This window comes from Rhinoderma darwinii, chromosome 9 (genome assembly GCF_050947455.1).
Source record: "Rhinoderma darwinii isolate aRhiDar2 chromosome 9, aRhiDar2.hap1, whole genome shotgun sequence".
Classification (NCBI taxonomy): domain Eukaryota; kingdom Metazoa; phylum Chordata; class Amphibia; order Anura; family Rhinodermatidae; genus Rhinoderma; species Rhinoderma darwinii.
Window position 1 is genome coordinate 64,763,782 of NC_134695.1, and position 16,723 is coordinate 64,780,504.

Consider the following 16,723-nt stretch of genomic DNA (forward strand, 5'->3'; position numbering starts at 1 on the left):
GTTATCCGAATGTTTCGGATTTAAATTGTTTTGATAAAACTGTGAAATTAATAAACGGCTGCTGTGGCCATTTCACATCCAACCTCGGTGTCACGTGTCTTTCCTAAAGGTGGGGGTGGAGGGATAAGATGGGTAAGGGAAGGTTCATTAACACACGACTCTACTTAGGAAGGTCATGCATATTATAATTTGTCCTAATCGAGTTATTGGGAATAATTGGACAGTGGCACATCCATTGTTCTATGAGAAATTCTCATTAAAGTGTTTCCATGCTGTATGCAAAGTATTGAAGGAAATAGTTTTAATACAATAGAACAGCGTTTAGATCATTATCCCCGGAGCTCGTTTACAATCAGGGTTTATAAAACTCATATGACTCTTGTGAAATGTACCTTCTTTCTCCAGAATCCGATCTTATTGTGGATAAATTGCCTATGAAGGTCAATTACCTGATAATCTTATAGTGTATGTTAGTTGTAGTGTATGATCATTTGTAGTAATGGAAATCATCTTTCTGGTGAGGTGGACTTGTGCCGATGCAACCAATCTGGGTAAGCAGAGCCGTAGTGTAAAGCATGGGAGATGGACCTGAGCCTCTGATGAGACAGGGGGGGGGGGGGGGGATTTCAGGCTGAGCTGCTGTCACTGATCATAGTTGTACCCTAGTAATGCAACAGACCTAAAAAGCAGTCAACAGTGAAGAGACTTGTAAACCTCTTCTGCAAATGGTGATGTTCTATAGTTACAATGCATATCATACAACATTTATATACAGGATTTCATTGAAGTTAAAGGGGTATTCCGAGATACACCACCTTTTTTTTTATTTCAAACCCCCTATAATAAAGTTCCACATAAGAAAATGAAAAGTTATAATAAACTCAAAGCGTTGCCATTTTGACCAAGGACTGAGCTGCAGTACCAGGCGCAGCCACAACAAATTGCATGGCGCTGTGCCTGAGTAAACAACAAAGATCCCCTTTATTTAGCTGATCTGCGGGGGTGCCAGGTGTCGGACCCCCACTGATCAGATGATGATGATGATGGCCTGTCCTTAGTATAGACCATTAATATTACAGTCTTTTAAAACTCCTTTAAAGGCTATGTACAACTTTGGAGGGCAATTTATTTATTTTTTTCATAAAAAGTTTAGTCAGTGTGATTGGTGAAACTTTCTAAATAGTTATTTTTAAAAATTAGTTTTAACTTTTTTAGATACAGCTGCTCTGTATTCCCTATACAGAGCAGCTGTATCGTTTGCTATGACCTGAATCCGTCAGACCCGCGGACCTGACGGGCTCAGTGTCAGTGAGTCATGCAGGATCCACCTGTAATCTATCACATCTAAGTTAGATGTGATAAATTACAGGTGGATCCTGCATGTCAGAGACACTAAACCCGTTAGTCCCGCGGACCTGACAGGAGCAGGATTTAGCGCTAGATACAGCTGCTGTGTATAGAGAATACAGAGCAGCTGTATCTAAAAAATTATTTTTAATAAAAACTATTTAGAAAGTTGCACCAATCACACTGACTGACCTTTTTATTAAAATAAATAAATAAAAATTTGCCTTCTAAAGGTGTACACAGCTTTTAATTGTAAAGCTGATCTGGAGGATATCCTTTATTGAGGAGAAAATAGGAATTTCAGATGCATTCACCCTTCATGTTTATAGAATATATAGTCTACTTCACAATGTTGTTTTTTATGTTTTAGAGTCACCATCAGGGGGCACTGTTGTAAGGCCCCAGTCATTTGATTTGTCAGTAGAGAATTCAATATTTACATTTTGGCTTTTTTTTTAATGATTTTCCGATGAAAATTAGGAAATGATTAGAAAGACATAAAGATCATATTATTTGAATGATTAGGGGACCCTAACTTTTAAACCGCATGCAGCCTTAAGACTTTGGATGGTTGCCATGTCTAATTCTTTCAAAGGGTTGTGTGGTTTAGAAAACTCATTTTTAGGGAATTCGGAGTAAATAGATAGGGTCCCATATTTAGAATCGTCATCTATTGGCCTGAGAGGAGAGCAACTACAAAGAGCTACTTTCCCTGTGGAGGACCCAGCATATTCATGCATTACACGGCAGCCCATTCATTTTAATGTGAATTGTGTAATGCTTCCTTTCTCCTGCGGTGGTGCTGCAGGAGAATTAAACACTTGTTGCCAGGATCCCTCACAGATTGCAGGTGATCGCTAAGGGTCTAAGCAGTGGAATACCCTTTATCAGCTCATAGGGACCCTTCTAACTAAAAAACATTGTCAAAAGTAGACAACCACGTACATGCCCTGGCTTTAAAACCTTTTACCTATACAGATGATTTAAGAATTAATGAGCAGAAGCTCTGTCAATTTAATTTCCCGTACTTTACAACAGTCACATTTATGCAAATCCCAAAGTACATATTTGCTAGATGGAGTATGTAAAAAAAAAAATATAGTGAGCATCATTATAAATAAGCGAGATATGATCTGCAGAGAGCACAATGCTGCTGTTTGTAAATGCTAAATCCTTTCTCTCAACGTTCCTCATCTTCCAGGAAAGAGTTGACATGAAATTTTTATTTTTTTAAAAAAAGATTGGAGGTCAAATCTGTGCAATTCTGCCACCTGCTGGTGCATATTTGCATTTTCACCATTCTTCTACGCATAAATATTATTGTATTATTATGACCAATTAATAATGATATCGATGTTAATGAAAATAAGAGATAATATTGAGATTATTCAAACCCACTATTAAAATTGGGAAAATTTTTACTATAGAGTAAGCCAATTTGGTTGCTAATGGGATCAGCCAAACCTACCTCCGGATATCCGCAGGGTCTGTATAGTGTTACTCAATCCAGACAGCTCTGCAGTTCCTGAAGAAATAAGAAGTGGACACCCTCAAATAGCTACGAAGCCAAGTGCCTTAACTGAAATTTCAAACTGGTGCTTGGTGGAAGAGGAGTTCGGTGCCACGCTACCCCCAGTACCCCTATAGCACTGGCCCTTGTGGTAGGTACATCCCTATGGACAAGTGTGAGTATGTACAAACAATCCCCCCAACATGTAGCCAAGGGCCCCAAGATCAGCTTCAGAGATATATAAAATTGTATAATTTAATTTAGTAATATTTAGGATCTTCTTAATTTCAAAAACATGTAGAAATTTGTGACAAGTAACATACCCCTGCTGCCCCCTAGTGGAGAAAAGTGCTTTATTTTTTATTTTACTGACACTTGGTTATCAGGAATAAGTCTGCTAAATACAATCAGAAAAATAAAATAGGATATAGTCAGAAAATAAGGATTTTAATGAACCTCCGCAAGTGATGAGTACACACGACATCTTACACAGGACCTGACTCTGCGCTGACAAGAAGCGACGCTGTCTACAGATGGGTTGTTTTAGTTTGACTGATAACCTGAGTGTTATTTCTAGGCTCTACAAGGCCTAGTTCACGCAGAGTTTTTGGCACTGTTTTTGATGCGGAAACCGCGCCAACAAACGGCCGAAATCTCCTCCCATTGATTTCAGCCGGGAGGCGGAGGCATCTTTTCCCGCGAGCGGAAAAACCGCTAGCGGGGAAAAAAAAGCGACATACTCTTTCTTCAGGTGTTTCCGTATCTGACCTCCCATTGACATCAATGGGAGGCAGAGAAAGCAAAAAACGCGTCAGAGTGCAGGCAGGTCGAAATCTGCCTCAAAATTCCTGAAGGATATTGCAAAAAACTCAGTGTGAACATACCCTAGGGTATCAAATATTACAGGGTAGTCACCTATAGGTGGCACTAGAGAGACAGTTTTCTTCCTTCTGGAGTAGACCTATTTTGCATTATTTTTCCCAGGGAGCATTTCGCTAAAGACTCCTACCAGCTGGGTCTCCGCAAGGAGAATCAGTACCTTCTAAGAGAATCAATAGATAACAAATTGTGGCAGGCGCGCTCTAATAAATGACTGTTATTACTCTGTTATTTACCCATCACCGCACACGGGGGACCTGTTTTATTCGAAAAATCATTAGCCCCTTAAGAAAGTAATATTTTATTAAATGCATATAATTAAAACAAATTTAAAAATACCTCAGTATAAATGTACTTATACAAGAGTCGGGTCCTGAATTTCCTTGTTTGCTATCGGCATCACCTGCGACTTCCCACAACCCCCCCCCCCCCCCCCACAGCAGCCTACAGTCTCAGAGCGCGAGATGTCGCTGGTTATCGCGAGATCTAAGGTTTTATTTAAAAGAGTTCTATCTACCATGTTAATATATCAGTATCAGTTATCGAGGGATATTGAACGTGTCTGCTCAGTACTGATTGTGCCATATAAAGGGTTAAACGGCAGAGATCAACCAATAGCGTGTAGGTGCGGCTGCTGTGCGGTGAGTGATATACCTGTATGTCGAAATGAGGCTGTATTTTTACGCGTCGTCGTTTGACAGCTGTCAAACGACGACGCGTAAATAACAGGTCGTCTGCACAGTACGTCGGCAAACCCATTCAAATGAATGGGCAGATGTTTGCCGACGTATTGTAGCCCTATTTTCAGACGTAAAACAAGGCATAATACGCCTCGTTTACGTCTGAAAATAGGTCGTGTGAACCCAGCCTTAACATCATTTTAAATAAAGTAAAACATTTTTTTAACTCAGTCACTCAACCAATCTGAATCAAGCTTTCATTTTTCCTGAGTAATTTAGAATAAGAGCCAATCAGAATCCAGCTTTCATATTTCCTGAGCAATTTAGAATAAGAGCCAATCAAAATCCAGCTTTAATGTTTCTTGAGCAATTTAGAATAAGAGCCAATCGGAATCCAGCTTTAATTTTTCCTGAGCAATTTAGGATAAGAGCCAATCAGAATCCAGCTTTAATGATTCTTGAGCAATTTAGAATAAGAGCCAATCAGAATCCAGCTTTCATTTTTCCTGAGCAATTTAGAATAAGAAGCAACCTACAAAGCACAAAAGCGCAAGGGGATACAGCATCCCAATAGAGTGTAAAGATAACTACCATGGATAAAAAATATACATCTTTATTAATTCATATCAATACATGGCATTACAATAATAATTACAGCGAACAATGAAAGATCATATATAAGGAGAAACAACAGTATGGCAAGAGTGACAACATACCATAGGGAGAACTAGAGATAACCGAACTCTAAAACACGTCCCAATGCAGCAACTATCATGCACACAGGTATAGAAAGTACCCAAAGTGGGTATAATATGTATATAAGAGGCTATATCACATGAGGAAAAACTGCCCGTTGCAAATAATGCATAGATAAAGCCCACTACAGATAGACGGCGCAAAAAACGGGCAGAAATAACAGATATGAGCCAAAAGAGTGAACAATATAAAAATAAATGTACCTGTGGACATAATGGCAACACGGGAACGTGGAGAGATCGGCACAGAAACGCCTCGCCTCGACGCGCGTTTCGCCTACAACCGGCTTCGTCAGGAGGCTAGTCATTATTAAAAAATTGGGGGTTTATATATTGGCAGCAAAAATCTGGTTAATTGGTGGCATCTGTGAAGTACACGTACAGGACGGCGCTCAGAAGCCATGATGCAGACTCTGCATCGACCGGAAGCTCAAGGATATTCACGTCTTGACGATGCGTCTCATGCTGAAACGCACGTCACCATAGTAACGTGAACACACAGGAGGCACTCCGTGATACAGTGTCCACAGCGCATGAGCCAGCGAGCGTCTGTGCAAATAAAGCACAGGAATCACCAAGGAAACAGCTGGCGTACGATGTATATACATTAAGAACAATTACGATGAAATAAATAATGTAATAAATGCTGCTGCATAATGAATGAACAAAAAATAATACAAATATATACATAATCAATAAATTAAGTTGCATGTCTCAACATAAATAAATGTAGTAAGTAGAAACATCAATATTAAGTCATATATATATATATATATATATATATATATATATATATATATATATACATATATATATATATATATATATATATATAAAATATAAAAATAACCCCATACATAAAATGGGCAGAACTAATAGTAAATATAAATAAGAATAATGATGAATACAAAATCAAAATAAAATAAAGAATTAAAAAGCATATAATCCATAAAATATACATACTATATTTGTACATTAAAACACAACCAAAATATACAGTATAAATATATGTAGAAAGTGGAACAAACAGTGTACAACAGATATTGTGTAATAGATACAAAAATCTTTCATAATATAAAAATATATATAGAAGTGGAACATAAATGAATGAAGAAATATATACAAATGCTACGATAAATATAAAATCTATGATAACGCAAAAAAGAAAGCGTTAAAAAAAACTAACTGTAATGGCAGGAAGGAGGTGAAGGGAAAGTGAGCCCTAATCTACCCACCGCCCTGTCCCTGCCTACTTGCAATGACCCGCCCTAGGCGACGGGGTACAACTGGGCGGCGGTCCCTACGCTGTCTAAGTGCACGGGAGAACAAACAGGGAACACGCAAGGGAAGGGGCAGTAGCCACGGAACGCCGCGAGGAAACGGAGCGGTGAATGAGTAGTCAGGACCAGGATGAAGTGGAGTATACCAAAGTGAGCACGGAGAAGGAAGCAAGCCAGGGGCAAAGCGAAGCAGGTTAAGCGGAACTGCAGCAAGGCAGAAGCACGGCAGAAGCAGGCTGGAGCAAGCAGCAGTGGGGCCAGGAATACAGAAGAATTACAAGCCCTGAGGAAGAGAACACGGCAGGTAATAAAGGACAGGGGGCGGAGCTAACTCCGACTGACCAGGCCGCGATAGGCTCTCCCACTCCTGAGCCTGCCACCCTGGTTGGTGGGAGATGGTGTCAGTCGAACAGGTCTGGCCTCAGGTGTGGATTGGTTAATCCCAGGAGTATAGCTAGACGTAGTACCTGGCAGATCCCTAACACTAACGCTTTCTTTTTTGCGTTATCAGAGTCTGCATCATGGCTTCTGAGCGCCGTCCTGTACGTGTACTTCACAGATGCCACCAATGAACCAGATTTTTGCTGCCAATATATAAACCCCCAATTTTTTAATAATGACTAGCCTCCTGATGAAGCCGGTTGTAGGCGAAACGCGCGTCGAGGCGAGGCGTTTCTGTGCCGATCTCTCCACGTTCCCGTGTTGCCATTATGTCCACAGGTACATTTATTTTTATATTGTTCACTCTTTTGGCTCATATCTGTTATTTCTGCCCGTTTTTTGCGCCGTCTATCTGTAGTGGGCTTTATCTATGCATTATTTGCAACGGGCAGTTTTTCCTCATGTGATATAGCCTCTTATATACATATTATACCCACTTTGGGTACTTTCTATACCTGTGTGCATGATAGTTGCTGCATTGGGACGTGTTTTAGAGTTCGGTTATCTCTAGTTCTCCCTATGGTATGTTGTCACTCTTGCCATACTGTTGTTTCTCCTTATATATGATCTTTCATTGTTCGCTGTAATTATTATTGTAATGCCATGTATTGATATGAATTAATAAAGATGTATATTTTTTATCCATGGTAGTTATCTTTACACTCTATTGGGATGCTGTATCCCCTTGCGCTTTTGTGCTTTGTAGGTTGCTTCTGAGTCTTATTGGGGATTCTCCCTTTTGGCTTTACTCTGTTGTGAGGTTTTTTGTAGGTTTACAATTTAGAATAAGAGCCAATCAAAATCCAGCTTTAATTTTTCCTGAGCAATTTAGAATAAGAGCCAATTAAAATCCAGCTTTAATGTTTCTTGAGCAATTTAGAATAAGAGCCAATCAAAATCCAGCTTTAATATTTCCTGAGCAATTTAGAATAAGAGGCAATCGGAATCCAGCTTTCATTTTTTCTGAGCAATTTAGAATAAGACCTGAACTCTGATTGGTTGCTATGGGCAATAAGGCCATCTTGTCCTCTCAGCCATTTTTGCATACATAAGTAAGGCCTGGTATATTTTCATCTACGGGTTCCCGAATTTTAAATAAATCACAACGCACTCCCATTCAGTTGAGTTTTGCTCTTCTTGGCAGCTGTGCCCAGACTCGTACCCATTTGCATTTTGCCCTCTGCAGCAGGATATGTTCGATGCCTTGGAGGGACGTGAGGATCAGGAAGTATTTGTTACTATAATAAACACGTTTTTACGAAGATTAATTGTTGGAGTTGCTTGTTTCCTCTCTCTCCGGGGCCAGATGCCATTAGGCTATGCAAATGTTTGGCTATTGTGCAAAATGTGGAGCAGCCGGCTGCTAGCTGTGTACCGAGCGCTGCCCAAGGGTCTGAGGGGCTGCGGGTTGCGAGTAGGTCAGGGTGCCATGGAGTGTATGTGCAAAATTTGCTAAAAGAATACATATTATTATTGACTATGATCGTCAGGGTATAGCAAAGATTATTGTGCCATATATTGCGTAATATTACATCCGTGAAGAAGAAATGTGTGGATCAAAAGTAGAAGAATCCCCCGTCTTCTTGAGTTCAGAGACTCAACACGTTCATATACGAGATACCTGTCGTCCGAACGCGCCACCATAAACATGTACACTCGGCCAAAAGGGGACTAACCCGCTGTCAGACAGGTCTAGCAGCGTCCTAGAGTGGGGAGGGCCCCATACACGCGGTGGGTTCAGCCAACTTTTCTCTAATGTGTATGGCCAGGGGTTTCAGCCCAAAAAGTTGAATCATTGTATAGTGAAAAATTATGCAAAGTTTCTTATATACTTTGTGTTTTTTTCCTCCTTTTTAAAGATCTCTGCTTGCCGTCATTTAATAGGAAGCCTGTTTGCCTACTTCCAAAAGATTAGAAACAGTCCTGGTCATGTGACGATGACGCGGATGCACAGCTCGTTACAAGAACTCTGATAACTGTACTGAAACGAGTCGTGCACCTGTTTGATCATGAGGTGGCAGGAACATATCCTAATCCTCTGGACGTAAACGATAAAGCTTCCTATTCAATGGCTGCAAGCGGATATCTTAAATTGTAAGTAATTGGTACACAAAGTATATGACAAAACGACTACATTTTGCAACACATAATAATTAAAGGTGGCCATACCCCTTAGATAGATGTTGGCCGATAGCTATTGCTCCTGACCCCAAATACAGCTGAGCGTGCCTTAGTTCTCAAATGGGAGAAGGGATTAAGCCGCTGCCAGGCACCTCTGGCAGCTTATCCTCCGTAATAACAAAGGTTGAGACTATGACCACACAACCGTTAGGACCCATACCATTAGGTTTCCCTTAGGCCCCATGCACATGATCGTGCCCGTAATCACAGTCCATGACTCCGGCTACGGCCGGTCGCGGACAGTCACCCGCATTTGCCGGCCGTGCTCCCATTATAAAGTATGGGAGCACGATACGTAAAATCAAAAAATAGAACACGTCCTATTTTTTACCAAAGCTTTCTACGGCCCAGACACCTTCCCGTAAATATACGGGAACCTTATTTTGATCTGAAATTACGGTCTGTTGTCCAGTTCTTTTCTAAGTCAATAGGATATATAACATAAAGGATCCATCCAACAGTCATACCTCTGGTAAAAACGTAACGGGGTAGAGCTAGGGGGGGCAGACGGGCGCCGTGCCGCAGAGAAGCTGATCGCTGCTAATAGGCGCACTGTATGTCGGACACCTGCAGCAGCGATCAGCTTTAGGAAGAGCCAGGAGTTCATGCAGCGGCGTTCTGACTGGGGTCTGTGACGGCCAGGGAGTGGACCAGTCCAGTCACCTGATCTCATGATCGCCCCCATGCCACGCCGCATTGATAACACCTCAGCAGTGCCACAGGCTGATCGCCTCCATGCCACGCCGCATTGATAACCCCTCAGCAGTGCCACAGGCTGATCGCCTCCATGCCACGCCGCATTGATAACACCTCAGTAGTGCCACAGGCTGATCGCCTCCATGCCACGCCGTATTGATAACACCTCAGCAGTGCCACAGGCTGATCGCCTCCATGCCACGCCGCATTGATAACACCTCAGCAGTGCCACAGGCTGATCGCCTCCATGCCACGCCACATTGATAACCCCTCAGCAGTGCCACAGGCTGATCGCCTCCATGCCACGCCGCATTGATAACACCTCAGCAGTGCCACAGGCTGATCGCCTCCATGCCACACCACATTGATAACACCTCAGCAGTGCCACAGGCTGATCGCCTCCATGCCACGCCGCATTGATAACCCCTCAGCAGTGCCACAGGCTGATCGCCTCCATGCCACGCCGCATTGATAACACCTCAGCAGTGCCACAGGCTGATCGCCTCCATGCCACGCCGTATTGATAACACCTCAGCAGTGCCACAGGCTGATCGCCTCCATGCCACGCCGCATTGATAACACCTCAGCAGTGCCACAGGCTGATCGCCTCCATGCCACGCCACATTGATAACCCCTCAGCAGTGCCACAGGCTGATCGCCTCCATGCCACGCCGCATTGATAACACCTCAGCAGTGCCACAGGCTGATCGCCTCCATGCCACACCACATTGATAACACCTCAGCAGTGCCACAGGCTGATCGCCTCCATGCCACGCCGCATTGATAACCCCTCAGCAGTGCCACAGGCTGATCGCCTCCATGCCACGCCGCATTGATAACACCTCAGCAGTGCCACAGGCTGATCGCCTCCATGCCACGCCGTATTGATAACACCTCAGCAGTGCCACAGGCTGATCGCCTCCATGCCACGCCGCATTGATAACACCTCAGCAGTGCCACAGGCTGATCGCCTCCATGCCACGCCACATTGATAACCCCTCAGCAGTGCCACAGGCTGATCGCCTCCATGCCACGCCGCATTGATAACACCTCAGCAGTGCCACAGGCTGATCGCCTCCATGCCACACCACATTGATAACACTTCAGCAGTGCCACAGGCTGACCGCCTCCATACCACGCCGCATTGATGCAGTAGTTCATGCAGAGTCGGAACCCCCGACCAAGTATTGAGGGCAGATACTGGACATACTTTTCAGTAGGCCAACATTGCAGTATTAAAAATCATTTTTCAAATTGTGCTTATTTAATATTCTAATTTTCTGAGACTCTAAATTTTGGGTTTCAATTAACTGTTCCCATAATAATCAACATTAAAAGAAAAAAATGCTGGAAATAGATCCCTCTGTGTGTAATGAATCTCTAGAATATATCAGAGACTTTTTGAATTGAATTACTGAAATAAATGTACTTTTTGATGATATTCTAATTCATTGAGAAGGACTAGTATATATAAACTTCTGTCCTCTTGGTTGAAGGTTCAGAATTATCATGAAAAACTTTTAAATCCCACGCCATCACTATAAACAGGTCAACTACCGGATTGATATTGGATTTAAGCGCCAATGGCACAATAACCTCAAAATATCCATAACCTAGATATAGATCTATGATAGTCTTCTGTTTTGATTTGACATCTCTCCGACCTGGACAGGTCTGCTGCCGCAATTTGGTGTAACCATAATGTTAGGTGCCCTTTAAATGAACATCTACAATCTGTTCTGAAATACGTTGTGCCAGGATGTGCCAGCTATCTCCTGACGCACCTGTCATTGTTCTTGTTGACATTGTGAGACCGATTACAGCCTGAGCTGAGCTCCAGTTTGTATTGTTGGGTGGAGGTGACAGGTTGGAAAAAATTTATAGATGAGAGAGTCAGTGCCAAAACTTGTTAAACTTTGGGCCACCATACACTTGACTGAGGGCCAAGCAGCCTCCGAAAACAAAAACATTTCCTATCAGACTGTCACACTCAGAGGTATTGTATTACATATAGGTACTATATATACATATTACATCAGATCCGTCTTCCACTATATACATATTACATCAGATCCGTCTTCCACTATATATATATTATATCAGATCCGTCTTCCACTATACATATAATATATCAGATCCGTCTTCCACTATACATATAATATATCAGATCCGTCTTCCACTGTAGGATAATGCTCAGCTGCATTTTCTGACTCTAAAGCCTTAATCAGACAAGCGTATTATACATCAGTGTACTGTGTGTTAAAAAAACAGACAGCACTGAGACCCATGAAATCCAATGGGGCTGTTCAGACGGCCGTTGTTTTAACATGTGAAGGGCCGTGAAAGATAGGACATGTCCTATTTTCGTCCGTTTTCATGGATCCCTCAATAGACTCAAGTCTATAAAGGATCCGTAAAAACCGGTCACGCATGGGTGCGACCGTTTACACTCGTTCGTCTCAATAAGCCCTTAGACTGGGCCCATACCACTGGGTTTGCGTCATCATTTACAGCCTATAAAGAAGCTATAGCAAGGGCATTCCCAAAGAAATGTTCCTATCCCGCATTTTTAAACATAGTACAAGGTGGTCACCTCTTCATTGGCTTGACTTGTTGTACAAGATTCGAACCAAATGATAATTAGTTATACTCATCACCAAGAACATCCCAAAATAGGATCCCTTCTTATTAAAGGGGTTGTCTGGTTTAGAAAACCAAATCCAAATAGCCTATTAATTCAGAGTTAATAGAGAGGGGGGGGGGGGGTCCCCTGTTCACCTCATCTATTAGCAAGAGTGTACAGCAGCTACAGAGTTTATGAAGCTCTGGAGGACCCGGCCTGTTTGTGCATTACATGATGTCAATGAGAACTGTGTAATACTTAATTTCCCCTGTGGCGGCACTGCAGGGGAATTGAACGCTTGATGTCAGCTCCCACAGATTACAAATGATCGCTGAGGGCCCCAACAACGGGGCAGCCTGTGATCAGCTTGTTGTTGGGGGACCCTTCTGACGAAAACTGATTGCCCAAAGAGGACAATGCATTTAGGGTTCCTTTGCCTCAATATATGCATGGCAGGTACCGGATAACATTTTTCTCACTGAGGGTTTAGTTAGATCATAACTATTACGTGGTTTATAATCATACTGTAATAGAAATCCACTCTCCGTTACAGTTGAACTTCTGCTTATACACAGCAGCCAAAGCAGGGTAAAGGATGGGTGAGGGGCACAGCAGGTTGTGCCTCTGATGAGGTGGATTTCAGACTACCTCAGACCCCCATTAGACAAGGCAGCAGAGCTGGAGTCAGCTATAGACTTACATAACATTTTTAAAGAAATCTCTATATTTACTTTGCTATTTATTTTTGGATGTGAGACCAGCGGCCATTGTCACAGAAGAGCCCCAGGGGCAGGAGGTCCTGCTGACGTGTCACCCTATGCGGTCTGTAAACAACAGATCCGTTGTGTCATCAGTGCGTCCTCTACATCCCTTCCGTATGTTCGATAGGTTTGACTTGAATAGGCGAGACCGAGCCGCAAGCACGGACAGGAATAGGACCTGCTCTGAGTTTCGTGGCCCAGTCCCACAGTCCGCACACGGATCAGTGGATACCACGATCGAACGACAGATAGCACAAGGGCATAAAACAACGGTCGTGTGCATGGGGCCTAACATGTATCCTCATTTGCAGACTTCAATGTCAATTTCATAGATCTAAGCTCAGATTCAGACGGTGTGGTTGTTTCCCAAGTCTACAGGAAATCCGTGGCCAAATCTGCATGTTACATGCAAATTTTGTTGCTGATTTTACTTTGGATTCTACCCTTTCCATGGCAAATCCGTGACATAATAGGCAGTGGCAAAACCCCATTGACTTGTATTGTGCTGTACTTTATTGTGGATTTTCAGTGCAAAATCCACACAGGACGGAAATGCTGCGGATTTTCTGTATGGATTTGCGCACAGAAATCCGCAGCAGATTATAGAACTAGTCATGTGGATGAGATTTGAATACATTTCCTCCACTTGCTGCTGACATTTTCCGCACGGAAATCAGAGCATGCGCATTCTGTTACGGATGTTCATTGCGAATTTTACCCTTTATCCGCATTCAAATTTGCACGTGACACACGTGGATTTTGCTGTGGAAAATAATCCACTACGTGTGTGGGTACCCAAAATCTGCTACAAATCTGCCATGTCTGAAGAAGATCCATCACTGGCAGCTGATCCCTTCTGGTACCTACTGCTCAGCAAGGTTTCAAATAGATAAGAAAAATAAAAAAAAACAAGACATTTTTTTATATATAAAATAGCAATACCTTAGAAAGAGTAACCTTTAAAAGTAAAATCTAATACAGCCTCAAAAAAATGCTTTTCCAACTTTTATTTACAGTATAGTCATATAAATGCATCAGCTTCAGAGGCGGGGCTACCAGGGGGGCAAAAAGGCGGTCACTGAGGCATGTGCTCCCAGGGCCAGTCCTCGAGCGGTGGCATCTCCCGGTTTCAACTGTATCTGCATCCACGGGACACAGGTACAGTTGAAACCAAAGTTGGAGCAGGGAGCCATCAGCTCCCTGCTCCAGCTTTCACCGAGTAATGCCTTCCGTGAGCAGCTTTGCGCAGACAGCCATCACACCTGTCTCTGCTGAGCCACACAGAGCACAGACCGGAGGAGCAGAGTGATCTCCTCCACTCATCATGGGAACGGGGTTAGGTGAATATTTATTTTATTATTTTTATTAGGCACAAAAAGGCATTATACTGTGTTGGGACAGCTATGGGGCATTATATTGTGTAGGAGCAGCTATAGGGGCATTATATTGTGTAGGAGCAGCTATAGGGGCATTATATTGTGTAGAAGCAGCTATAGGGGCATTATCCTGTGTGGGGGCAGTTATGAAGACATTATACTGTGTGGGGGCAGCTATGGGGCATTATACTCTGTGGGGGCAGCTATAGGGGCATTATACTCTGTGGGAGCCACTAATGGGTAATTATACTGTACAGGGGCCACTATGGTGGCATTATACCATTGTGTGGGGCAGCTACGGGAGCATTATACGGTGTGTGGGGAGTCACTGTAGGGGCATTATTCTGTGTGGGAGCCATTAAGGGTTCCTTATACTGTGTGGAGGCCACTATGGCGGCATTATACTGTGTGGAGGCCACTATGGCGGCATTATACTGTGTGGGGTAACTATAGGGGCATTATACTGTGAGGGGCAGCTTTGGGGTCATTATACTGTGAACGGAGGTTACGTAAATAGCGTAGCTCGGTATGCTTCGCTTTTTCCACAACAACCATTTACTTTTTTGGAAGTTTACGGAAACAGAGTAGCACAGCAAACTATGCAATTTATGTAAGCCTGACCCTGTCGAATGCGCCTCTGCGGTTATAAACATGCATTGGGGACCAAATCAGATACGTTTCGCCCCCCACCCCCGTGGTAAACCTCTAGCTCCGCCTCTGATCAGCTCACATGTAATATACAACCTCCAGATATTGGTGTCCTCTTGTAAAAACTGCTAAACACACAAGGAGCGCAGTAAAACAACACCAGCGTCCAAATAACAAAACGGTCCCTGATTGCACAATATTAGTCACTGTGTAAATAAAGGCGACAGGATATTAATGATCGTTTTCTAACACATCCTGGAATATATGGGGTGAACTTCCCAGATATATAGTAATAACCAGAGAAATACACAATAAGTCACCAGTGAGGCCCATACAGAGGGGTGACAAACTTGGCAATTGCTCAGGGCCCTCTTTTTCTATTAGGCCCCCCAAGGATGGGCCCCCAGTTGCAACCTGAATTTACAATTGACCCCTTCACTGCCCTAGACCACCAGGGAATGTAAAATTAAACCCTCCAAGGAATTTACAGTGATATTTTAATTGTGTAAGCAGCTCAGTGGCCGCTGACGTAGTCCGCTGACACACCAGTCTGGCTAGCTGGCCGCCCGCTCTGTGCCACTGCCTCACCCAACACCACGCAGCGGATTAAATGGGCTGTATGAGAGCTCCACTCTTGCCTATGAGCTTTGCCTGGTATTCACTTGAATGGTAATTCACTGAACTGTAATACCAGACACAGCCTGTGGACAAGAGTGGTGCTGTTTTTGGCATAAAAACCAGACATTATTTCCTAATGTCATACGATCTGACGGCTTTTGCTCACTGCACTGATGTCGTGGTATGTGGCAGGAGCTCACAATGATCACGCTACAAACTAAGTACGTGTGTATTTTAGCATTGGATATTGTATTTGAGCTCTTTATATGGCGATAGTGTTTGGTTACTGTATATTAGTATTATGTATGTACATTATAGTAGCATTTTTATGTGTGCAGGGTATGTCGGCATTGGTTAGGTGTACTGTATGGTGGCATGATCTGTGTATAGTGTGTGCTCAGTGTTTGGCAGCATTTTTTTTTATGCACTTTTTGGAAGTGTCTTTATCTGTGTGTGCGCATAATAAGAGTGCAATAAGGTACCGCATGTAATAAAAACTCCACAACTGTTTTTAATGCAGTGGTCAATGGGAAAACCTGATCTCGAAATCTGTCCCATATTGTCTCTGAAAGAGGAGCTGTCCCCTCTCCTGACATGTCGGTTTTAGTAAATAATTGTATTCCCTATGAAAAAAAGAATTCTGGAGAATCTTTTCTTAGAACTTTGCATTGTGCAGTTCCTCTGTTACGCCTCCTAGAAATGTATGAATAAACTGACAAATGGGTGTTACCAATTAGGAGTGTGTCCCTACAAACACTGACACGGTCGAATCCGTGCTGAGAGTGAGATTGTGCAGGGACATGCCCAGTTGACAAGGGGAATAGCAACACCCAGTTGTCAATTTATTCATACATTTCCAGGAGGAATAACAGAGGAATAGCATATTGCAGGTTTCTAAGAAAAGATGCTCCAGAATTGTTATATCATG

At 42.9% G+C, this 16,723-nt stretch overlaps 1 protein-coding gene across 1 annotated transcript in view; it reads right to left on the bottom strand.

Moving 5' to 3' along the window:
• The window catches only part of ELF5 (E74 like ETS transcription factor 5), a 145,892-nt gene extending 140,309 nt beyond the window's left edge, over window positions 1-5,583 (bottom strand). Inside the window, exon 1 of the mRNA XM_075838007.1 lies at window positions 5,376-5,583. The gene's annotated coding sequence lies outside the window, so the exon portion shown is untranslated. The remainder of the gene's footprint in view (window positions 1-5,375) is intronic.
• Between the last annotated feature and the right edge of the window lie 11,140 nt (window positions 5,584-16,723).